Raw genomic sequence first — 26,414 nt, 5'->3', positions numbered from 1 at the left:
AATCATTTGAAAACCATGGGAAAAGATAAAAATGAGTCAGCTTCAATCTCCCAGATAGCAGCAAGAGTTATAATCATTAATTAAATATTCAGAGACTTCAAAGCACCCTTTAGAGAAATAAGGGGTGAGTGCATCATAGCCACTCTGCTCACAGGGCTTTGTAAACCTCAATTAATTAGTGTTTATACCCCACCATGAGGTCATTGCATAATAGCAGATAATAATAATTATGTGTTATTACCACACAAAATGCACTATTACATTGAAACACTCATGAGAATTGTTAAAATTAAAAAGTGCCATCTGGCTAAGCCCATAAGAATGACTTTTTTTTCTTTTTCTAATAAGTATTGCTCCTTCAATCTGAGTCCAAACTGTGGTTTGAAATTGGCACAGTGCCACGAAAATTAGAAGGTTTTTGTTTTGTTGTTTTGTTTTTTTTTATGGCTGGGGAAGGGGGCTGGGAAGAGATTCAGGGCACACACATCCAGGAACACAGCACTGTTTTGCTGTGGCCCACAGGGTCCTAACTGAAGCAAGAGCCACCCACTATAAAGCCAGAAGGGAGTCAGAAACTGCTGCAGATCTGCCTGATGATAGCACAGTGAATACCTCCTTGTAAAACTGCTTATTAAGACAGCTCCTGCTACTGGGAGGAAGGGTCCAGTCTCTCTGAGTCTTTAGCTTCGTCTCGAGTGGAAATCACTGCCAGGATCAGCAGGTTCACAGAGGGGCTATGAGCCTAAAATGCCTTCCAGCTTTGTACAATTAAATGCAATCTCAGGCATCTCTGAGTTGTACTATACAATGGATAGGGCTGATACACAATCTGTTCCATTCTTCTCCCCCTCCCCATAATCTGCTGAATCCGGTTAGTGTTTCCCATGTGATCACGGGTGTGTCCATCCACTAGAGCATAGGCAACCTATCAGTGACCATTCTCCCCATGACAAATGACTCTGCTTCTCCCAACAGCCACTAATCATCAGTAGCTGCTACAAGGGAGGCTTCCCAAGCCCCTTCCCCACACATGCTGAAATCTGCTCTGCTTGATCTTATGTGGGTAACCACAGCAGCTGTGAGTCCATGAGGGCAATGGCCATGTCAAGTCCGATTCAAAAGACAGCATTCACAGCACTTCTCGCTATCCCTGGCTCTCACAGATTTTTCTACCCCCCTCTTCTGTAATGTTCCCCGAGCCCTGTGTGGAATGGAGAATGTGCTCAATGTAGATGTCCCTTTTGGTGTTCAACATTCAGTCACTTATTCTCAGTGCTTTGACCAGTTATGGTATTAAATGTTGCCCACTGTTTTTGTTTTGTTTTTAATGAAAGGATCTCTCATGTCACCCAGGCTGGCCTTGAACTTGTGATTCTCCTGTCTCCATCTGCCAAAAGTGGAGACTACAGGTATGTGTCATTATACTTGCCTCCTCTCTTGCAATACATTCTTTTTTAATGTCTCGGAAAATAAAAAATTTTCCTCGTTTCCAAACAGGTAAAGTTTCAAGAGCCTAAGAAAAGTCCATTTTAACTGTCCTTAGTGGTGTTTATGAACAGATATGAAGGACTTGGGGTTAGACATCTTACTGAATGTATGGAACTCGGTGCCTTGAGATTTGTAAATAGAAATGATTCAAGGAGGAGACGATGAGTATAAGTCAGGATCTCTGCCTGCTCTGTTTCCTCAGGCTTTCCAGACCCAGTGCTTCTGGGAATTTGTAAGCCAATACCTAGATTCCTGACTGACTAATGTGGCTTTAAGTAGTCAGTCAGCCACTCTCCAACTGTAACAAAATTCAAGTGAGAACCCAAGGATGAAGTAATAGAGCATTAGGGTTGTGAAGATGCCTTATCAGGCAAAGGCATCTGAGTTCAGTCCCCAGGACCGACATGGTAGAAAGAGAGAACAGAGTCCCCTAAGTCATCCTATGGCCTATTTTAGAGTGGACTTAAATCTCCAATGTTGAGTTTTCACCCTTCTGATCTGGAGAACAAAAACTCACTATAGACAGACTCACACCTACAGGCTAGTAAACAGTAAACAGTTGTAACATATTTTAGAAAGGCCAACAATGGACAAAATAAGCAAAATTAGTATAAAATGTTTACTCTTTAAAGTCATTATATCCACGGAACCTCTGAAAATGTTTAAATCAGCATATTTTATCTATTACATTATTGTCTATACAGTTATAGACATTGTCAAATCTGCAGACTACATAGGATCAGCATATGTCTCCATAACCACTTTCTGAAAATAGCGTGTAGTTACTTTGTACACTGAGAGCATACTTTAATTCTCATAGGACCATTTTCTCTTACACCAAAAGCATTATCCCAACTTCACAATAAAAAAGCCACAAGACTATTTTAAGCACCAAGCTATCGTTTTGAAATGCCTCTTAATTATGTGGCTAAGATGCTTCTATAATTTATGGAATATTTCTAAGTTATGACCCTTTTTTTCTTAATCAGACCCCAAGATACATAATATGTGAATTTGTTTCCTTGCAGCTGTGTGCTTTCCGATCCTCTTGGCTTGTTTATATTAATAAGGTCTCTCATAACCTCCAACTCCTCTCTCTTCAGAGCAGCATGTTAAACCCACTTTGGGGATCACATTTCCCTCCAGTCTTTCCATCTAGCATGAAGCCAAGATTCTTGTCTGTCATTTTCTCCACAAAGCTTCTCGTGTGTGTGTGTGTGTGTGTGTGTGTGTGTGTGTGTGTGTGTGTGTGTGTGTGTGTGTGTGCGCCCTTGGAGGCCAGAAGAGAGAAACAGATCCCTTGGACTGGAGTTACAGGTGATTGTGAGCTGTTCAATGTGGGTGCTAGGAACTAAACCCAGGTCCTCTGCAAGAGTAGCCTGTGCTACTAACCACTGAGATGTCTCTAGCTTCGCTTAATGACTTTTTTTTGTTTTCATTCTGTAACTTCTGAACACGTTTCTTGAGGAGATACTTTAATGTTTCTGAAGTATGTTAGGAAATAAAGCAACAAAAGCAGGCAAAGGACTAACCTGAAAAAATCCACTGATTTGTACATGGCAGCAACTACCACCTGGCTTTATGGTCCAGGCCTGTAATCCTAGCTACTCAGGAGGCTGAGGCATCATGAGCTCAAGACGAGCCTGGGCAAGTTAGGCAGTCCCTGCTGTTTTCCTCAGTTTTCTGTTGTGATAAAATACTCAGAGAAGCCGGGCGTTGGTGGCGCACGCCTTTAATCTCAGCACTTGGGAGGCAGAGGCAGGTGGATTTCTGTGAGTTCGAGACCAGCCTGGTCTACAGAGCTAGTTCCAGGACAGCCTCCAAAGCCACAGAGAAACCCTGTCTTGAAAAAACAAAAACAAAAACAAAAAACAATAAAAATATAAATACACACACTCCATTTGTAAAAAAAAAAAAAATACTCAGAGAAAAGCTATTTAAGAAATGAAGGCTTGAGTTTGGGTCCTCAAGACCTGGGCAGGCAGGAAGACATCCACAGCCCATATGATGCCAGGGGGCTCAGGCAGGTGCAAGTGGTGCCAGTGGTGCCAGCCAGGTGGGTCCCATTATGGTGAGCAAGTACGTGGTAGAGAAATTAATGAGAAAGAGAAGCAGAATGGTTCATGTGCTGTGAAAAGAGGACGAATGGAGGAAGTGACGGCAGTGAGGAACAGGCTGAGGTGGGAGGCCAGCTTGCCACCAGGGGCCATTGTGATGTCCAGGCCCAGGCTGTTGCCAAAGGCTGTGTCTGGGTCTGTGTTCCTAGCACACCCACAGTCTGTGTAGCCCTTCAACAAAGGCCACAAGAATGGCCAGTGTCTGGGGCTGCCACTGGTGGCCATGTAGCTGTCCAAGAGCCATACTGATCTTGGTGTCCTTTGCTGAGACCCAGGGCTATGGTGCTATCCAGGCCCAAGCTGCTGCTGAGGGCCATGTCTAGGGCCATGTCTGGGTCCATCTGTGGTTCCTGTTGCAACTGAGAGCAGGGTCTGATTGGCCACCTGGAGCAATTTAATACAGATTAAACTGACACATACTGTTATCCAATGCCATAGTGACATCTGGGCCAGGACTGCAGTTGGGGGCCATGTCTGAGTTTATGGCCCTACTACAGCCAGGATCTGTGTTGATGTCTTTGGCTCTGTTGCCATGAAAGTCATTAGGATTCCTGGGGTCTGGGCCATCGCCTGGGGCCATGTTGGTATCTGATGGACATTCTACAACTATGGCCATGCCAATCTGGGTGAACTACAGTGCCATCTAGACCTGGGATGCTGCCAATAACCATGACTGGGTCGGTGGTCCTACCATAGCTAGGGACTGTGTCGAGGTCCCATGAGGCTACCAGGGGCCACTTGGAGGCCTAGGATCTGGGCTGCAACTTGTGGCCTTGTAGGAGTCTGGGGGCCATGCTGCACCAGGGCCATACAGATCTGAGTGGCCTGTGATACCACCAAGGGCCATGGTATCATCCAGTCCTGGGCTGCTGCTGAGGGCCATCTCTGGTTCCATGGTCCTACTGCAGCCAGGGTCTGTGTTGATGCCTGAGGATCCTGTTATTGTTGAAGACCATGTGGATGCCTGAGATCTGGGGCCATGTTAGTGTCCAAGGCCATGCTGCCACTGTGGCCATGCTGATTTAAGAGGCCTACACTGCCACCTAAAGCAATGGTGACATCCAGACCTGGCTGCTGCCATGTCTCAGCACAGCTGGGGTCTGTGTTGCCACCAAAGGTTACACAAAAGCCCAGGGTGGGGGCTGCAAACTGTGTGGCCTTGTTGGTGTCCAGAGCCCATGCTGCCACCAGAGCCATCCTGGTCTGAGTGGCCTGTGCTTCTACCTGGAGCCAGGATGTCATCCAGCCCCAAGCTGTTGCCTAGGGCCACGTGTGGTTCTCTGGTCCTGCTGCAGCTGGGGTTGTGTTGATGTCTGTGGCCCATGTTGCCTCAGGTAGCCATGGAAACTATGTGTGATGATATCAGAGGCCATGTTGAGCCAGTCCTGCCCTTCACAGGCCCTGAGAAAGCTAGCCCTGACCCTTGCTGAACACTGAAGCAGGAGAGCTGGCCTGACCCTCCTGGGAGAGCTACCACTCCCACACTCAAGAGAGATAGTCCCACCCCTCAACACAGGCATGGGAAAGCTGACCCTGATGGCACAGCTGTAGTGGAGCTGGCTCTGCCCCTTGCCTGAGGGAAGCAGCCCTGGTGGCCTGAACTGGCCAACTCAACTACTACCAGACTCACAGCCCGCTGGTAGTTTGGCCCACCCTAACATCTACCCTGTCTAGGACCTACTGGAACTCTCTAAAGGACTGGACCTGTGGAAGGATAACTTCAGGGCCAAGGAATATCTGAGAAGAGTTTCAGAAAGGCTCCAGTGAGGATGGGGTACCAGAAACCAAGGGCCTTAAACAGATCAGTGAGTCACTGCTATGGAAATTTGCAAGCAAAGCTGATTGGACAAAAAGGTATACTGTGGGACACACTGTTCCCAACACCATCAGGACCAATGAAGAACTGTTGGAGAAGAGAGAAGATGGAGGAGAAAAAGATTCTTTTTTTTGTTGTTTTTGTACTTTTGTTTTTCTTTTTCTTTTTGTTTGGTTGTTTGTTTTGACTTGGTTTGAGGTTTTTCTTTTTAATTTTAGTTTGGGGGTTGCTACAGGGGGAGAAGAGAATATGGAGGGACTGGGAAATGAGTGGAATTGGGGGACATGATATGAAATTTCCAAAAATTCAATAAAGAAATGATGTTAAATAGAAAAAAATGAAGGAAGGAAGAAGAAAGGAGGAGAAAGAAAGAGAGAAAGAAAGAAAGAAAGAAAGAAAGAAAGAAAGAAAGAAAGAAAGAAGGAAAAGGAAATGAAGAGCCAATATTGGCTCATAGTTCAAGGTACAGTAGCCAGGCAGGAAGTCAAGCAGCCCCAGCTTGAAGAGGCAGCTGGCCATATCACATCCAGTTTGGAAGAGGGGAGAGATTAATGGTCCAGCTCATCTCATCTCATTGTTAGGCAGTGTACAACCTGAGTCCAGGAAATAGAACTATTCACAGGTAGTGTGGCTCCTTCATCCTCAAAGCACCTGATCAAAGGTTCCTAAAGGCTTGTCTCCATGGTGATACCTGAGTCCCAGAAGCTGACAATGAATATTAACCCTAATATTTATCTTACATGCTTAAAAGTACCCTGCTGTAGCTCAGAGGGAGAGAACTTGTCTGGCTTTTGTAAGGCCATAGGTTCAGTCTCCAGGACCACACACACCTGTTCCCCTTCTGCTTTAGAAATATAGATTAGGTAGGCATGCCCAGCTTTCCATCAGGTGTTCCTGGGACTCCTTTGCTTCCTGCCTTTCTTCTCTCAGGTCCTCACTTTTCTGACACCAGCCCCGATGAAACTACCCTTCTGAAGAAGCTACTTTTACCCCCATGTTTCCCCATAATTCTGTCCAAACTCTCCCTACTACCCCACTACTCCTCCTGGATGTTCTGGAAGAATATTTTAAGGAAAGTTTCATCGGAGTTTTGTTCTTTTCTTCTTCTTCTTCTTCTTCTTCTTCTTCTTCTTCTTCTTCTTCTTCTTCTTCTTCTTCTTCTTCTCCTCCTTCTCCTTCTCCTCCTTCTCCTTCTCCTTCTCCTTCTCCTTCTCCTTCTCCTTCTTCTTCTTCTTCCAATAAATCTTTCCACCAAAAGCCACCAGAGCCCTACTGCCACATGGGCGCTTTCCACCAGCTGCCCGAGTTCTGCCTGCCGAGTTAGGGCCCCAAATAATACACAGAGAATTATATTAATTACAAATTCTCCTTGACCAAAGACTAGGAATTCTCATCTGTTAGCTCAGTCTTAATTATCATAAATCTATATATTTTATAAGACTTATCTTATAGAGGATGCCTTCCACTGGCGCCCTCTCTTGCCGGTGGATCACATGGTGACTCCAGAGCAAAGACCAGGAGGAAGAGAGAAGGGGCCCACTGCCTTCTTGCCCTTGTTTGTGAGTCTCCCTGCTATGTCATTTCCTGCGTGGATCACCACTTCTTTACTACATTTCCCAGAATCCTCCTCGACTCCTAGTCCCGCCTAACTTGCTGCCTCATTGGCCAAACAGTACTTTATTTATCATCCAGTAAGACAAACACAGAAACACTTCCCCTCTTCTTCTTCTTCTTCTTCTTCTTCTTCTTCTTCTTCTTCTTCTTCTTCTTCTTCTTCTTCTTCTTCTTCTTCTTTTCTTCTTTGTTTTTTTGAGACAGGGTTTCTCTGTGTAGCCCTGGCTATCTCAGAACTCTGTAGATTAGGCTGGCCTTGAACTCAGAGATCCTCCTGCCTTTGCCTCAGTTCTGGGATTAAAGGAGTGTGCCACTGTGCCAAGCTCTATATCATACTTTAGGTTTTTTCTCTTTTAATTTCTTTTCTCATTGCTGTGACAGATATATAATAGAACTAACTTAAAGGAAGAATTGATGTTGGCCCATGGTTTGAGAGGGAACCATCCACCATGGTGAGGAAGACATGGCAGAGTTGATTTTTGTAGGGCTCTGTGGCCAAGATTTCTCACACCTTGACAGACCAAGGTCTGGAAAAAGATGAGAATTTCTGGACAACTAAACCCCACACCTGGCCCCCAGGTGACTCATTTTTCTATACTTAAGATCTATGTCCAAGCAGGCTATATCCCCCACAGAACAGTACTACCAGTCTGGACAAGTACTCAAAGCCATGAGCCTCAGAAGACATGTGACTTGCAGGTCACAGTATTTTATATTCCAGCTTCAATGACATTGTAATTTATTATTGCACTAACTGAGGTTTTGCTTTTCCTAGGGCTCTAATTTTTGAAATTTATTTTTTAAATGATACCAATAGCAAAACTTGGTAACTTTTGTAACCAAACATTGTTTCCAAATGAAAAAAAAATGATGCAGATTTTTATATGTGCATATTGGTATTTCTTTTTACAATGTTAGGATATATTTAAAGCAATGTTTTCTTATTGTTTGCAAGTTACAAAATATTTCGGATTTCTTTTTAGGTCATAAAATATTCCAAATTGTTTTACTTTGAAAATGAAATTGAGATGCCTATTTATACCCCTTCTGTTCAGAAAAAGAAAACAAAATGTTTTTGAGGCAAGGTCTCGTGGCTCTCTGGGCAGCCTTGAGTTCACTCTATGGCTGAGGAAGGCCTTGAACTACTGATCCTCCTACTTCCACCTCCCATGTGCTGTTATTGCAGCTGTATGCCATGCCTGGTGAAAGCAAACTTTTAAAGTACCTACTGTGAAATGGCCCAGGGTTTAAGGGTAGTTGCTGCCAAGCTGATGACCTGAGTTTTATCCCTAGGGCCCACATAGTGAAAAGAGAGAATGGATTCCTGCAAGCTGTCCTCTGACCTTCACTTTGTTCCCCAACACATACGCATACACATAAGATGAATACATTTCATTTATTACTTTCTTACTAAAGTAGGTAATGTGCTCTCCAACTTAAATACCAACAAAAAATAGTTAGAAGGCTTAGGTTAGCTGTTTACTAATTGCTGTGAATTTTGGCAAAGCAGTCTCTTGGAGCCTGTAAACTGGGAAAAAACAATGCTCTTAGTGCTTATGATAACACAGTGGCCATCTGTCACTGTCATGTCTTCAGCAGTCTCTTGTCCCTACAGAAGGTACATCTCCCTGCTTCCTTCAGTCCTGATACAGTGGTTGACTCTCTGAGCCCTAACTCCCTCCAGGCCACAAGGTGTCTCAAATGACCCAAATGGGCAGTCAGCACAGCAAGGTCTCTGCTGAGACATTGGCATGGCATATCCTAGTTACTTTTCTATTGCTGTGAAGAGATGTCATGTCAAGGCAATGTACAGAAGAGAAAGTTTATAGGGGTTACAGTCCAGTCCCAGAGTGTAAGAGTCATGACCATCATGGCAGGGAGCATGGAAGCAGGCAGGTGAACATGGTGTTGGATTGGAGCAGTAGCTGAGAGCTTACATCCTTATCTATAAGTAGAAAGCAGAGGGAGCAACCTAACTGGAAATGGCAGGGACTTTTTAAATCTTAAAGCTGACCCTCAGTAACACCTCCTCCAACAAGGTCACGTCTCCTAATCTTTCCCAAACAGCTCACCAACTTGGGACCAAGTATTCAAATATATGAGCCTATGGGGGCCATTCTCATTCAAACCACCACAGGACACATGGCCCTCCGAGAGCTGATAGTCTTCTTTTAATTTTGCTATATGTTCTCTGGAACAGCAAGACTCAAGTATAGATAGATGGCTTTGGAGTCGATTGTCCTAGCTGTTATGAGAGAAAACCTCAACTAAAAGTTAAGGTTAGAGTTAGGCATAGAGCTCTTAATGGTCCCACTTGAAAAGTCAGACATGCCACTGACTTTAAATTAGGTAAATCTTTGCCCTTAAAAAAATGCTCCCTTGGATGGGGCTTGTGAGCCCCAAAAGTCATTTTTCTGTACAGGTGTGGCTACTGTTCTGTCACCATACTCCAGTAGATGGCCCTACACCCAAGTATATGAGCAGAATAAATTGGGCTCAGTAGGTTAAAAAGACACAGAGAGAAAGAAAACATGAAGTTGAGAGGAATTGGAAGGAGGGTACGGACCTGGGAAGAGTTAGAGGACGAGTAGGGCTTGTATATGATAAAAATCCATTGTGTATATGTATACAATTCTCAAATTACTAATAAAAATATTATATTAAAACAACAACAGAACAGGCATAGTGGCACACACCTTTAATCCCAGTACTACAGAGGTAGAGACAGGAAGATCTCTGTGGCTTTGAGGCCAGCCTGGCCTGCAGAACAAGCTTCAGGACAGCCAGGAGTACACAGAGAGGTCCTGTCTCAAAAGAAGAAAGACCAACAGTAACAACAAAGTCTCCCCTTCAACCAAGACTGGTTCAAGTCCACTTGGTCACAATTGACTGATTTCTGACTAAAACAAAGAGTTAAATGAGACAGCATGAGAAATGTAAAGACCTGTACAAACAAGGGTTTAACAATCTAGTCTGTCTTGAGGAATGCCACACCATCTCTGCAGAAAAATATGCAACAAATGTCATAAGACAAAATGACCTTTAGGAAAGTGTAGTGCCAGGGCTGGAGATCTCTGGTAAGCTCTCACACTGCTCTTTCAGAGCACCCAAGTTTGGCTCCCAAGACCCACACTAGGTGGCCGATAATTCTCTGTGACTCCAGCTTCTGGGGATCCATTGACCTCTTCTGTCATCCAAAAGCCCTGGAACACATGTGACATATACTCACAAACACACACATGCATACACATAAATAAATCTTTTTAAAAAATATTGTACTATGTGAGATCCATTAGCAAACATACTTATAATCATGATACAGCCTTTATTTATATCTTATATGGTTTTTTAACAAAAAGCAAAGAGGACACCTTACTCTAGGAAGGAAATTTTTGTGCAAATCAAATGGCTTATGTCACACACGAAACAATTTGTTTATTAACAAACCATTCTACATGGTAGTTTCAAGAGCTGCATAGAGGTACTGGAGAGATGGCTCAGCAGGCAAGAGCCATTGCTGCTCTTCCAGGAGGCCTGTTTGAAATCACAGCACCCACTTGGTGGTTCCAGTTCCTGAGGACATAATGCTCGCTCCAACTTCCACAAGCACAAGGCACACATGTGGTGCACAGACATACAAGCAGGCAAACGTCCATATACATAAAATAAAAAATATGTGAACCTAAAGAAAAAATGTTCACCATGAAGCCAGTTCAGTGAGTGAAGTGTTGGTTACACAAGATGAGGACCTGGGTTCAAATCCCCAGCTTCCCACAAAATGTACATTATGTCCATGTTTGCCTATAATCCCAGAGCTAGAAAGCTGAGACAGAAGGATGGGAAGCCATTCTAGCCAATCAGTGAACTCCAGGCCAATGAGAGGGCTTGTATCAAACAGTAAGGTCTCAGAGAGGACACCCAAAATCAGCCTCTGGCCTCCACACACCACCGTTTGGCTATGTTGTCTGCCACAGCTTTGTTTCCGATCCTTTATAAAATGTATGAACTACGTTTGACTCTTCAAAGTGAATATTCAAAGGACAGACTGCTATAATAGTTTGTATTTTTGTCTCTCATATGATGATAGCTTGTCCCTGTCCACTCTTCCTCTGCCCATATTAAACTGGATTGCTACCTTAAAAGGAAAGGAATAGTGACAGTGTTTGTTGCTGCTGGAATGAACTAAACAAACAGCTGTGGTTAGGGTGTAGGCATCTGAGATGTTCAGAAGGCAGACTGTTTGGATGTTTGAGCTCTGAGATTCCCAGGACAGAACTCCATTTAGAACTCAGTGCACAAGTAAAGTGAAAACCTCAGAGGTAGATGGAGCCTGGAGATCTGGGTGACTCCTTTGTAAGTACAGTTTGAGGTCAGGCAAGGAGAGCAGAAACTGTGAAGAGGCCCCATGCTGATTCGAGGGCAGACAATTTACTTACACATCAGAAAATAAATAGGAGAAATCTGTTTTAAGTCTGTGTACTTTCCTCTTTACAAATGGAAAAGTCTTGTGATTTTGCTAAATGTCCAGGCCTGTCTTCAATCTCCCTGGATAGCCAAGGATGGCCTTGAGCTCCTGATCCTCCTGCCTCGACTTCCTGAGTGCTGTAATTCAAGGTGTGTAGTGTCATATCCAAAGAATGCTACTGTTAATTACTTAGATATAGTGACCAGTTGAGCACATACTCTATGGGCCAGGGAAAGAGTGAGCAGACAGAGAAATTAAATTCTGTTTCCAAGTAGAGCAGTCAAATATGGATGCCCAGCCTATACAGGGAATCCTAGAGAAATGTATTTACTTGGCTAGATGGCAAAGGAGGCTTTAAAACCTCCCAGTTGGGGCTGGAGAGATGGCTCAGGAGTTAAGAGCACTGACTGCTCTTGCAGAGGACCTTGGTCTGATTCCCAGCGCAGGAGTGGTGGGGCATAACCATCTGTAACACCGGTTCCAGGAAATCTGATACCTTCTGGCCTCCGTAGGCACTAAATGCACAGGATACATAGACTCACATACATACAGGCAAAACACACACACACAACATTAAAAAGAACAACAAACCTCACAGTTGGGCTCCTAATCAGCCACTGTCCTGATAGTTCACAAAGTCTACATTTAAATTACTATAACACGTCTTTCTATCCTTCCAGCCATCTCCCAAATAACAACATGGAGACTTATTAATTATAAAAGCTCAGCCTATAGCTTAGGCTTATTCCTAACTACCTCTTATAACTTATATTAACCCATTCATATTAATCTATGTTCTATTACATGGTGTTACCTCCCTTTCATCTTGCTCCTCCCATTTCTTTCCATGACTCCCATGTCTCCTGCAGGCCTAGATTCCTCCTCCTCTTTCCTTCTTTCCCCAGAAATCTCAACTATACCTCCTGCCTAGCTATTGACCATTTAAGTTTTTATTACACCAATCACAGCAATACATCTTTACACAGTATACAAATATCCCACAACACCTTGCTGGTTCCTGTTGGGATCAGATCAACCAATAGAGTGTGTGTGTGTGTGTGTGTGTGTGTGTGTGTGTGTGTGTGTGTGTGTGTGTGTGTGTGTAATACTCAATGAAGAGTCACGAGACACAATGCAAGGCTAGAGGAGACCATATTATTGAGGATGACTGGGGAAGGCTTCTGAAGGAATTGGAGTCTACATAAGGTTTCAAAAGAGATGGTTTTTTTTCTTTGTGTAGGGATGAACACTCAAAAGAAAATCATGGGTGTGACATTGCACACATGTCATCTCAGCACTAAGGAGGCAAGGTCAGGAGTTCAATGTCATTCTCACATGCATAATGAGTTTGAGACAAGCCTCAGCTACATGAAACAAAACAGAACAGAAGCTGATGATGATCTTGGAGTGCAACCAATAAGCAAAATCAGGACTTCAGTAGAAGCTGGAAGAGAAATTGCCTTCTTCAAGTGTTTATTCTAGCTTAAGGAGAGAAATGCTTGTTTGAAGCTGGAGTTATGAATTATCCTGTCAAACCCCTGAGGTGTACAAGTTGTCATGGCCTCTGGGGTCAAGAAATGCTTGTTCTAATAATGAAATGTAAACAACTAAGAACAAGAAATAAAAATCTATGTGTGTACTCCTGTAGCCTGGCTTTGCTCCATAAAACCAGTCTTTCAATTTGCACTCTCCATTCATATTTAGGGGCTAGATGGAGCTTACAGCTCTAGCAGGAGATTCAGGTTCAGTTCCTAGCACCCACATCAGGCGGCTCACAATCACCGGTATATAACTCCAATTCCAGGAAATCAAATGTCCATTTCCAGTCTTCAGGTATCTGCACACACTTTGCACATAAACACATGCACTTACATGCATTTGCATAAATAAATATGTGTAGTTATATTTGGACATGGGGGACAGAATTGAACCAAACATATTCTTGGTCTGTGCTCTTTGTCCCAGTCCTAACAGGTGATTCAATTCTGTATCATCTTATATCCTGGTTAAGCCATATGAGAAGGCAGTGTGCATTTTATATGTAGGCCAGAAAATTAGTCTCATAAATAAAACCAAATGTTGTATTTAAGGATTAGTTCTATTTTCAAAGATAAACTGAACCCAACCACACACACTCTTTCTCTTACAGTCCCAGGGAAGGTGGTAGCCAAAAACAAATGACAGAACCAAAGTGAATGGCAGGGCTGGGTTTCCTACCTCATGCCTATGATCTCAGAATTTAGGAGGTAGAGGCAGAAGAATCAGGAGCTTGGTGTTATCCTAGGCTACATAATGAGTTTGAAGCTAGCCTGGGTGTCATAAAAACATGTTTTAAAAACCAAAAACAACTGGTAAAGCCAGAACTGGGAAGTTGAGCCCAGGAGATCATGTATGCTTCAGAACTAGTCATGCCTGGTTGAAAGATGCCAGCCATGATTCCAGCTTACCCACAATTGTTAGCCATGATTTGGATGGAGTTTCCAGTAACAGTTTTCCATATCCAATCCTATTTTTAGTTCTGATGATGCATCAACCAAAATATAATCACCAGGTTCCTTTTGCCTTATTTGAAAACTCTATGCTTTAACGTCAACAAAGTTCCAGAAAGTGAGGGCAAATACAGTTTCCAGTAGTTTCCTTGTGAGACAAGTAAGGCAATGAAATATAACACTGGAGTCAAAGTACATGAAGAATATTACAATCACTCTATGTGCCTAATTTTTCCTTCACTCATGGAAAGCATGGTGGGTTTAGGACACACACTCTGGTAGTGGATACAGTTTTTCTGGGCCAAGTAAGATAAAACCAAATTTTACTTTCTTTTCTTCTTTCAGGAGATGTCCGTTCAGCCTGTCTGATTTGTGAAGCAATTATGAACAAGAGGAACAAGATAACATCCTTTTCTTTGACTTAAAAGACAGTCAATAAAGCCGGGCTTTGGTGGTGCACGCCTTTAATCCCAGCACTCAGGAGGCAGAGGCAGGCAGATCTCTGTGAGTTTGAGACCAGCCTGGTCTCCAGAGCAAGTGCCAGGATAGGCTCCAAAGCTACACAGAGAAACCCTGTCTCGAAAAACCAAAAAAAAAAAAAAAAAAAAAAAAAAAAAAAAAAAAAGAAGACAGTCAATAAATCTTCTAGAACAGAAAGTGGGAGATACCCTTGAAGGTATTAGTACAGGAGACCACTTCCTGAACATTACACCAGTAGCATAGTAGCACAGACATTGAGATCTACAATTAATAAATGGGACCTCCTGAAACTGAGAAGCCTCTGTAAGGCAAAGGACACAGTCAGTAAGACAAAAGGACAGCCCACAGAATGGGAAAAGATCTTCACCAACCCCACATTTGACAGAGGGCTGATTTCCAAAATATGAAATGAATGAATTCAAGAAACTAGCCAGCAAAACACCAATCAATGAAATTAAAAAATGGGGCGCAGAACTAAATAGAGAATTCTCAACAGAAGAATCTAAAATGGCTGAAAGACATTTAAGAAAGTGCTCAAAATCCTTGGCCATCAGAGAAATGCAACTCAAAACAACTCTGAGATACCATCTTACACCGGCCAGAATGGCTAAAATCAAAAACACCTAGGAAACAAGAAGGACTCTAACAGAAAAATGCATGGTCCCTGGAGAAGGGGAAGGGCCAGGATCTCCTGAGTTACTTGGGAGCATGAGGATAGGGGAGAGGGAGCTGGCAGAATGTGAGGAGGAGAAGAGGAGTGGAGAAGAGGAGATGGAGGAGCAGAGGTGTTGAGTTAGGGGAGGAATGGAGGAGATCCAGATGAGAGATATCATAACGGAGGGAACCATTATAGGTCCGAGGAGAGATCTGACACTAGGGAGATTTCCAGAGATCTACAAGGATGACACCAACTGACAATCTAGGTAATGGTGGAGAGGCTACCCTAAATGCCCTTCCCCTATAATGAGATTGATGACTACTTTGTGTGCCATCCTAGAGCCGTCATCTAGTGACTAATGGAAGCAGAGGCAGACACCCACAGCTGTACACTGAACTGAACTCTGGAACCCAGTTGCAGAGAGGGGGAAATGAGGATCAAGGGGGTAGGGACCAGGCTGGTGAATCCCACAGAGACAGCTAGCCTGAGCAAGGGGGACCCCAGACTGCTGTATGGGAGGCCAGTACAGGACTGATCCAGACCCCCAAGAGTGGATGTCAACAGGGAGGCCTTGGCACCCTATGAGGTCTCTGGTGGTAGATCAGTGTTTTTCCCTGGTATAAGAGGAGACTTTGGGACCCCATCCCATGTGAGGGGATGCTCTCTTGGCCTAGACACATGGGGGAGTGCCTGGGCCCGGCCCAGAATGATGTTATGGAATTTGGGGACTCCCTGTGGAGGGCTGGGGGAGGAGAGAGGGAGAAGGGATTGACATGTGAAATTATAATATTGTAAAAAAAAAAAAGACAGTCAATATAGTAAGCACTCACCTATATTCAAAGGTATAGATAATATTAGAGCTGAGTGTGATAGCACACACCTTTAATCCTAGCACTTGGGAGGCAGACACAGGCAGATCTCTCATTTGAGCCCAGCCTGCTTTAAACAGCAAGTTCCAGGCTATGGAGACTTTATTTAAAAATGAAAGATTGAACTCTTGCCAGATCTGTATTCATTAAGCAAGTTATGACATCACTCGAACTTCATCTGTAATGATTGTGTCATGGAATTACAAGCATGTACCTCCATACCCAGATGGAAATTCGTGGAGACCTCTCCGTCAAGAATCCTATCACCAGCCCATCAAGAGCCTTCCCAGAAATGAAGCTTAACTGCAGCGTAACTCCAGACAAAGAAGATAAGACGATCAATAGGACTGGAGAGATGTCAGCCAACGCAGTGGCATTCTTAGGAGTCTGGACTTCATCATTAGTCAGAGAGGCCTCTGAAGGATTTCAAGCCCTGGAGAGAATGAGACTTTCTTTTTCAGAAAGATATGTCAACCTTCAACCACTGTTAAAGAATGGCTCACAAGACCCACGGACACGAGCCAAGGGCTTGTTTTAATTTCCCAGGTGCTGAAGACCAATGCACTGTAACTGGAGTTTTCTTGTCCCACCAGGTCCCACCACCGTGCTTCTCAGCCCCAAATAAGTACATAGAGACATATATTAATTTATATACTGTTGGTCGATTGGCTAGGGCTTCTTATTGGCTAGGTCTGTCTTAATAATTAACCCGTAACTACTAATCTATGTATTTCTACATAGCCTTATCTTACCAGAGAACGCCTGGTGCATCATATCTTCCCAGTCTCTACATAGTGTCTCCTCATGGTCTCTCTCTGCCTACCTTTCCCAGCATTCTCCTTGTCTCCTAGTCCCACCTATCTTCCTGCCTCTATTGGCCAAACAGTGTTTTATTCATCAACCAATAAGAGAAACAGATATGCAGAAGGACATCCCCTGTCAATGCACTGCTGAAGCCAGGGCTAAAGGGGAAGAAAGTTGACCCCAGAGATACCAAGGTAGCTGGCAAATCAATTTCCTCCCTCAGCCAACCAATGGGGCACAGGAATAAAATAATGCAATTATAAAAGCAGGTTAAAAAAAAAAAAAGGCTGAGATATAGCAAAGGGTCCATGCCAAGCCCCTGGAATGTCACTGTGGACACAGACAGCTGCTAGAAGCTTCACAGAGAAATGGATTCCAGCATAGCAACAGCAGCTGCCAGAAGAATCACCGGGAAGTGCCAATTCTGAAGGAGGGAGACAATTTTCAGATACCATTTAGTCTACACATCTAAATGGATGGTCAGTGTGAAATGCTTCCTTGCTTATTTGCTTTGAGATAGGCTCTTAATATATAGCTCAAGCTGGCCTAAAATAAACAATTCTCCTACCTCCACCTCGCTGTGAAGCACTAATCTAATTAATCTTAATCCATAAAAAAAATTGGGAGTCAAATATTGGGATAAAAACTTGGATGATCAAAGAACCGTGAGCACCTGCCAGTTGCTTCCTAGCTTTCTCCTTCCTCCATCCAAAAGGGCCTAGCTCCTCTCTTTGCCCTGCCTTATCACTTCTTGTCTCCTCTCTGTACAGACCTCCAGACCTCTATTGTTAACTAGCGGCTAGCTCCACCCTCTTACTCCAAGCAAGCTTTATTTGTCAGAACATAACCAAAATATCACACAATGTCCCTACTTCTAGGATTATAGGCATGCACCCCCATACCTGGATGAGAAGAAAAGGTGTTTTTGTTGTTGCTTTGCTGTGTGTCTATATTTGTATGTATATGTATGTATGCGTATGTGTTTGTATGTATGTGTGTGTTCGTGTTTGTGAGGTTGCACATGTGGATGACAAGGTGGGTGTCAGTTCTCTTCTTAGATTGCTGTTCACCTTACTCAGTGAGGTAGGGTATCTTGCTGAACCTGGAGTTAACCATTTGGCTAGCTGGCTGCTTGCTTTATGAATTCTCTTCTCCACCCCCAACTCATTGGGATTGCAGGCAGCCATACCACCTTGGCTTTTGTGTGATTTGGGGAACTGACTCTGGTCCTCGTGCTTGCTTGGCAAGTGCCTTATCAGCTCAGCCACATCACTAGCCTAGTATGTTAATGTGAACACACTTGGTGGTATTTTAGACAACACTGTGGATCACGGCTTCCTTCTTACGTGAAACTCCTTAGCTACCTCACAATTTCGGGAATGGTAGAAAGAAACTATTAGCAGGAACCAAACCTCACAAATAATCGTGTGGCATGGCATTGGTTTGCAAGGGTGGGGCAGTCAGTTCATTCTTTTTTGTTTGTTTTGTTTTGTTGTGACAGAGTCTTTCTCTATAGTCCTGGCTGTCCTGGAACACATCGTGCAGACCAGGCTGACCTGATCTCAGACACCCAGAATCTACTTCTGCCTCCCAAGGGCTGGGTTTAAAGGTGTGCACCACTCTTCCTAAATTACTATGAGTATCCAGAAGCCAAGCAAATGGAGGATACTGGGTTCTCCTGGAAGGAGCACCTGGAATCCCCTCCTTCCCTTTCTCCCTCCTCTGTCTCCTCCTCCCTGTCCACCCTGTCTATCCTCTGCCCTGGATTCTCCCTTTCCTCCCCCTCCTTATCAGACAAACTCTGTCACTATTTATATCCTTGTTTCTTCTCTCCTCCCGACATGAAAGGAAAAGTTAGGTGATGAGTCACCTTCAGTCTCCAGAGAGAAGGACCTGTAAGACAAGTTTTCAGCACACCTGTGCCTGAGACACTGGCTCTAACCCTACCACCAGGGAGTCACTGCCCTCAGGAGATCTCTCCCAAGAGAAGGGTCTCCTAGGACAGGAACAGGACCCTATCTGTCACACCCATTTAAGCACACCCCTCCTCTGTGTGTGAAGTTGAATCCAGCATCTAAGATGAAGTGTTTTTTCCTTCTTTTTCTTTTTTTTCATTATAATTGTAACAGTATTTGCCTAGCATATATGAAGTGCTGTGTTTAATCTCCAACACCACATAAAAACAGGCATGGTGGTGCCTGCCTGTATTCTCAGCAATAAAGAGGTAGAGGCAGGAGGATCAAAAGTTCATTATTACCCTCTCTACATATCGAGATCAAGTCCATACTGGGATACACAAAACTCTGACTCTAAAGAAAAAAAAATCAACAGAAAACAGAACAACCTGAAGTCACAGATGTCTGGCTCCTGGGCACTGAAACCTGGCTTTACCATGGGATGAGGGCAAGAGAGCTGCAGACATATTAACAGTGTGTGTGTGTGTGTGTGTGTGTGTGTGTGTGTGTGTGTGTGTTGGGGGAGGGAGGGTCGGTCTCTCAACTCCCTGTCTACTTTTATTTATCTAGCAAAACTAACACTTCCTCTCAGTAATCCACATCTTTCTCTCAGTTAAAATTTAATAAACTGATGAAGAGAGAAAAAATTACTAACAAATGTTAAAATATATAAAGTATAAAAATAGTAACTCTGCCCTTTACTGAAAAAAACAGATTATGCTTCATTGTTATAGCTGACTTGTACAAGTTCTCTGAGTCTCTTGTGTGTCCATTATAGCTGACTTGTACAAGCTCTCTGAGTCTCTTGTGTGTCCACACTAACAGAATGGAAGTCAGGGCAGTTGAGGAGGGAGTAGCCTCCCAAAGGAAGCAGCCACTGTGACTCCTAACCAGGGTCCCTTTCCCATCTCTTTTCTTCCTGTTGGACATGCTCCAGCTGTAGAGACTGTGGGTCTACTCCTTCTGTTAGGGTTAAATCATCCATGAGTGTGCAGCACTGAGTGCTGACTTCTTGCTGGATGTGGAGCTATTTGTTTGAATTAGCTTCTTTTAGCCACAGCGGGGCGTGATATTTTCCTCAAGATGTCCCTCTCTGCCTTTACCAGGTCCATGGCAGGTTGCCAGCTGGTCCAGCAAGCACACACTTAGGGGCTGGAAGCAAACTTTCTTTCCATGCCCAGTCAAGCTTAAGCAGCAAGTGAGGTCCTCCGTGTCAAACAGGGTAGCCTTCCTATTTCTCTTTAAACCTGCTTTAGGACACCTTTACAACAAAGCCAGTTAGAACTCTCTAAGGCAACGATCCTCAACCTTCCTAACACTGTGACCCATTAATTTAGCTCCTCAAGTTGTGATGACCCCTAACCATAAAATTATTTTATTACTACTTCATAACTGTAATTTTGCTACTGTTAGCTTAAATATCTGATTTGTGACCTCTGAAGGGTCACACCCCACATGTTGAGTGCCACTGCTTTAAGGAATAAAAGTTTAAAACAGGTATGGAAAGATACATCTGTAACCCCAGCATCCAAGAGGTAGAGGCAAGAAGATCAGGAGTTCAAGGTTACTCTCAACTATAAATAGTGTGAGGCCCAATTTGACTACATGAGACCCCAGATATGGAAACATGAAAATGAGCTACAGATCTTTTAAGGTTGGGGAGAAGGCTCAGTTTGGAAGACACAATTGTGACCAGCAAGGGATGCTGTCTCAAGCAAGATGGATGGTGAAGATGACACATTTACATCTTACAGAATCTTTGCAACATGAGGCTGCAGCAAGGACTGGGAATAGTTAATGGTACAGCACTTGCCTAGCTCTTCAAGACCCTGCATCCAACGGTGTAGCCTGTGAACTCTGAGACTCACACACTGCACACAGAGGAACAAAGACATACCTCTGCTTTGGACGCAATAAGAGCATCTTTTTTAAAACCAGGATTCAACGACTCTCTTTTGAGACAGGGTATGACTGGCAATCTTGGAACTCTCTATGTAGACCACAGCTTTCAAATGACTTTACAATAAATATTTGAACCAGCTGCAAAGATGGCTCAGTGGTTAAGCATGCTTGATGGTCTTCCAGATGATCTGAGTTCAGTTCCCAGTATCCATATCTGTGGCCTCAGAACCACCAGTAATTCCAGCTCCAGGTTATCTGATGCCCTTTTCTGACCCGCCCCCACCCCACCCCACCCCACCCCCGCCCAAGGGTAGCTTCACACATGTGTCACATACAGAGAGAGACATAAAATAAAATAAATCCATACGTGTGTGTGTGTGTGTGTGTGTGTGTGTGTGTGTGTGTGTGTGTGTAACAGCCTTGTCTTCTTCACCTTTGTCATTAATGATTGACCAAAGTGAGATAAGACACACAACAAAAGAGCTACTCTGACTTTTTATCATTGAGCAGATGACTTAGCTCAAGAGATGAATACTACATGGAAATCATAATTGATGACTCAGTCTTTGATAATCGGTCTTTTTATTTCCCTCCTTCCCTCCCCCTCCCTCCCTCGCTCTCTCCCTCCCTCCCTCTCTCTGTCTCTCATCCCCCCTCCCTTTCTATCCCTCTTCTGCCTTCTCACAATAGTACTAACTAATGAAGGTTTCACACTAGGGCTTCCTTTTTTCTTCACCCAGTTTTCTGAGAATAGGTCAGCAGAGTATCAATCTTAGTCATCAGGTGCCCGAGCTGTTGTATTGTCACTGTGAAAACAGTCCTTGCTTTATTTTTGTTTTTCGAGACAGGGTTTCTTTGTGGCTTTGGAGGCTGTCCTGGAACTAGTTCTTGTAGACCAGGCTGGTCTCGAACTCACAGAGATCCGTCTGCCTCTGCCTCCTGAGTGCTGGGATTAAAGGGGTGTGCCACCACCCACCGGCTAAAAACAGTCCATACTTTTCAGTCACTTCTGTTTGCTTACTTTGTGGTCTAGGCTTGCCGCTGACATTGACCTCTGTTAAACTAACCCCACAGCCCAACCCCATGACCCTCCCCCACATTTCCGGCCTCATCTCAGCTCCCTCACTCCACTCCCACCCCTTGAGCACCAGTGTTGCCCTTTTTCCCAGACAACCCAGTTTATCACACTGATCCCTTTCAAATTCAGAATGGAAAAGCAAAGCACTTTTGGATTCCCTCTTCATCTCCCAAACAATTCAGCATATTTATTTCTTCCCTCTCTCTTGCCTCTACTAGTCTCTTACCCAGTCTTGTATACACCTAATACATCCAGGCTTTCTCTTCTCAGTTCTCATGTAGTTGGTTGCAGCTCTTTGGTTTTCTAACCATGACTCTTTAATCTCCTGGATAATGAGCTCTTGGAACTTGAAGGCTCATACAATGTGGGCTCTATTCTGGTGTACCCTGTGGCACACTACCATTCCTTATGCCCATACAAAGCAATTTTATATCAATGCTGACTGCATTTAGCATTTGTTTGTTAATTGTGACAGTGATCAAAGGAAGGAGGAGATGTATGTATTAGAGATGGTTTGCAAGAACATTTTCTAGCTACAGAAGAGACTGTAACTAAGTCACAAGGTGGCAATCTGATGAGGAATGATAGGGACAGAACATTGAGGGGATACATCAATGATTACAACACTATTTTTTTCCTCCATTTTTTATTTGAATTAGAAGCAAGATTCTTTTACATGTCAATCCCAGGTCCCTTCCCTCCCTTCCTCTCCTGTCCCCCACCCCCCAAACTAACACCCATACCCATACCCTTTCTGCTCCCCGGGGGGTGGGGTGGTGGGGTGGGTGAGGCCTTCCATGGGGGAGGGTCTTCAAAGTCTGTCATATCCTTTGGGATAGGGCCTAGGACCACCCCCATGTGTCTAGGCTCAGGGAGTGTCCCTCTATGTGAAATGGGATCCCAAAGTCTATTCGTATGCTAGGGATATGCACTGATCTACTACAAGAAGCCCCATAGATTTCTGAGGTCTCCTCACTGACACCCACATTCCTGGAGTCTAGATCAGTCCCATGCTGGTTTCCCAGATATCGGTCTGGGGACCAAGAGCTTCCCCTTGTTCAGGTCAGCTTTTTCTGTGGGTCTCACCAGCCTGGTCTTGACCCCTTTGCTCATCACTCCTCCTTCTCTACAACTGGATTCCAATTCAGTTCAAGGTTTAGCTGTGGGTGTCTGCTTCTACTTCCACCAGCTACTGGATGAAGGCTCTAGGATGGCATATAAGTTAGTCATCAATTTCATTATCAGAGGAGGGCATTTAAGGTAGCCTCTCCTCTGTTGCTTAGATTGTTAGTTGGTGTCATCCTTGTAGATCTCCAGACATTTCCCTAGTGCCTGATTTCTCTGTAAAATGGCTCCCTCTATTATGGTATCTCCATTCTTGTTTTCTTCTATTCTTCCCCTGACTCAACCTTTCTGCTCCCTCATGTCCTCTGCATCCCTCCTCTTCTCCCATTATCATTCTCCTAGCTCCCCTCCTCCCAACTCCCTTGCTCCCAATCTGCTCAGGAGATCTTGTCCCTTTCCCCTTCTCCAGGGGACCATGTATGTCTCTCTTAGGGTCCTCCTTGTTTACTAGCTGTGGATTGTAGGCTGGTAATCCTTTACTCTATGTCTAAAATCTGCTTATGAGTGAGTACATATCATATTTGTCTTTTTGTGACTGGGTTACCTCACTCAGAATGGTTTCTTCTAGTTCCATCCATTTTCCTGCAAATTTCAAGATTCCATTGTTTTTTTTTTTTCTGCTAAGTAGTACTCCATTGTGTAAATGTAACACATTTTCTCTAACCATTCCTCAGTTGAGGGACATCTAAGTTGCTTCCAGTTTCTGGCTATTACAAATAGTGCTGCAATGAACATCGTTGAACAGATGTCCTTGTTGTATGTATGTGCTTCTTTTGGGTATATGCCTAAGAGCAGAATTGCTGGATCTTGTGGTAGACTGATTCCCATTTTCTTGAGGAGTCACCATACTGATTTCCAAAGTGGCTGTACGAGTTGGCACTCCCAACAGCAGTGGAGGAGTATTCCCCTGTCTCCACTGTCTCCAGCATAAACTGTCATTGGTGTTTTTTATTTTAGCCATTCTGGCTGGTGTAAGATAGTATCTCAGAGTTGTTTTGCTTTGCATTTTCCTGATGGCTAAGGATGTTGAACATTTTCTTATGTTTTTCAGCCATTAATTTAGTGCCAGACCCCACTTTGTAATTGGATTGTTTGGTGTTTTGGAGACTAACTTCTTGAGTTCTTTGTATATTTCGGAAATCAGCCCTCTGTCAGATGTGGGGTTGGTGAATATCTTTTCCCAGACTGTCAGCTGCCGTTTTGTCTTGCTGAATGTCTCCTTTGCTTTACAGAAGCTTCTCAGTTTCAGGAGGTCCATTTATCAATTGTTGACCTTATTGTCTGTGCTACTGGTGTAATGTTCAGGAAGTGGTCACCTGTACCAATTAATTCAAGGGTATTTCTCACTTTGTCTTCTAATAGGTTCAGTGTGGCTGGATTTATGTTGAGGTCTTTGATCCATTTGGACTTAAGTTTTGTACATGGTGATAGACATGGATCTATCTGCAGTCTTCTACATGCCAGCATCCAGTTATGCCAGCACCCATTTGTTGAAGATGCTTTCTTTATTCCATCATATAAATTAGCTTCTTTGTCAAAAATCAGGTGTTCGTAGGTGTATGGGTTAATATCCAGGTTTTCAACTTGATTCCATTGGTCTACCTGTCTATATTTGTGCCAATACCAAGCTGTTTTCAGGGCTATAGCTCTATAATAGGGCTTGAATTCAGGATGGTGATGCCTCCAGAAGTTCCTTTATTGTACAGGGTTGTTTTGGCTATCCTGGGTCTTTTGTTTTTCCATATAAAGTTGAGAATTGTTCTTTCAAGGTCTGTGAAAAATTGTGCTGGGATTTTGATGGGGATCAATTACAACACTTTTTATTGATTTATTTTTTATTTAGGCGGTTGTGTGTGTTTGTGTGTGTGTGTGCATGTGCTCACCTGTGCTCACAGAGGCCAGAGGGAGCACCACATTTGCTGGAGCAGGAATTACCTATGGTTGTGAGTCCACCTGATGTAGGTGCTGGGTACCAAACTCCAGTGCTTTGGAAGAGAAGCATGTGCTCTTACCTGCTGAGTCATTTCTGCTACTCTGTAATGATTTAAATGAGCAGAATTAACAATACTTGCCATATTGCTGGTAGAAGAGTATATTAGAAAGGTACTTGCTTCAAAACTGAATGTAGGGGCTGGTGAGATAGCTCAGGGATACAGGCATTTACTGAAAAGCTTGTTGACTTGATTTTCATCCCTGGGACCCACTTGATAGAAAGTACACACATAAGCTTTGAGAATCATCATCTGACCTCTGTGGCAAGTGCATCTACTCCCAATAAATAAGTAGTTACATAAAATATTAATTAAAAACATGCACATGACAAAATACCTTTAAAAACTGAATGTTGATTCAAATGACTTTAAGATATGTCTTCTTTGTCTCTGGTTTCAATGACCGACTTAAGTAAAAGAAAACAGATACAAAGGGGCCGTGTGTGCTTCCTCTCATATGAGGAACCCAGCTCACACACAGGCAAAGAAAGAAAAGGTGTTGAGGAGCAGGCAACAGGACTCAAGTTTCATGACTACTAAGTTTAGAGGGTAAGGGTGAAAATGGTTTGAAACGAAAAACAGTGACTATTGCCCACAAATGGGGATGTACTTAGTGACAGGCATGGTAAAGATGGTAAATTTACATATATTTAACCGAAGTAAATGATTTTTGGAAAAGAGTCATGCTGTGGTGGTTTGAATCAAAATGGCTCCATAGGGTCATAGGGACTGGCAATATTGGGCGGTGTGTCATTGAAGAAAGTGCGTAACTACAGGCAGGTTTGGGGTCTCAGAAGCTCATGCCAGGCCTGTGTAGCACTGACTGTCCCAGAACTTCTTATGTAGACTAGGCTGTCCTTGAACTGGTAAAGATTGCCTGACTTTGACTCCAGATTGCTGGGATTAAAGGCATGTGCCACTATGCCAGGTGTCTTTTGTTTGATTTGTTTTGTTTTTCATTTGGGCACAGTCATGTTGGAAGTCGTAGATATGAAGAAGGAAATGGAGTGATGCAAAACTTAACTCCAAAGAAACTCCTTTTAGAAAAGGAGGGATGTCAACAGGGACAATGTCCTTGTACTCATCTTCAAAGAAAGGCCAAAAAGTCTACAGTTGTTTGAAGTTTAGCCATCTTGTCCCAAACATGAGTGTAGTCCTAGAAAATTTGTCTTTTGAAGGTATAGGTCTGTTCTTAAGTGGCCAAAGAGATGGCTCAGTGGTTAAGAGCATGCACTGCTCTTGCAAAGGTTCTGGGTTTGATTCCCAGGCCACTGTGGCCTATGATTCCTGTTCCAGGAGATTCAACACCCTCTTCTGACCAACAAGGACACCTGTCCATGTGTGGCATGCTTACATACACACACACACTTACACACACACACATACACACACACTTCACTTACATACATAGTTAAACTTAAAGAAAGGTCTGCTCTCAGTAACTGCAAAATAATACCTTCCCAGAAACACTTCTGGAGACATCAACTTGGGAAAGAAGATTTGGGGCAGATTCACAACCCTACAGTTGCCATCCACCCCCATTACCTAGTCACTCTTGAATAG

Source organism: Cricetulus griseus, chromosome 4 (genome assembly GCF_003668045.3).
Source record: "Cricetulus griseus strain 17A/GY chromosome 4, alternate assembly CriGri-PICRH-1.0, whole genome shotgun sequence".
Classification (NCBI taxonomy): Eukaryota; Metazoa; Chordata; class Mammalia; order Rodentia; family Cricetidae; genus Cricetulus; species Cricetulus griseus.
Note: the sequence above shows the minus strand (reverse complement) of the source record.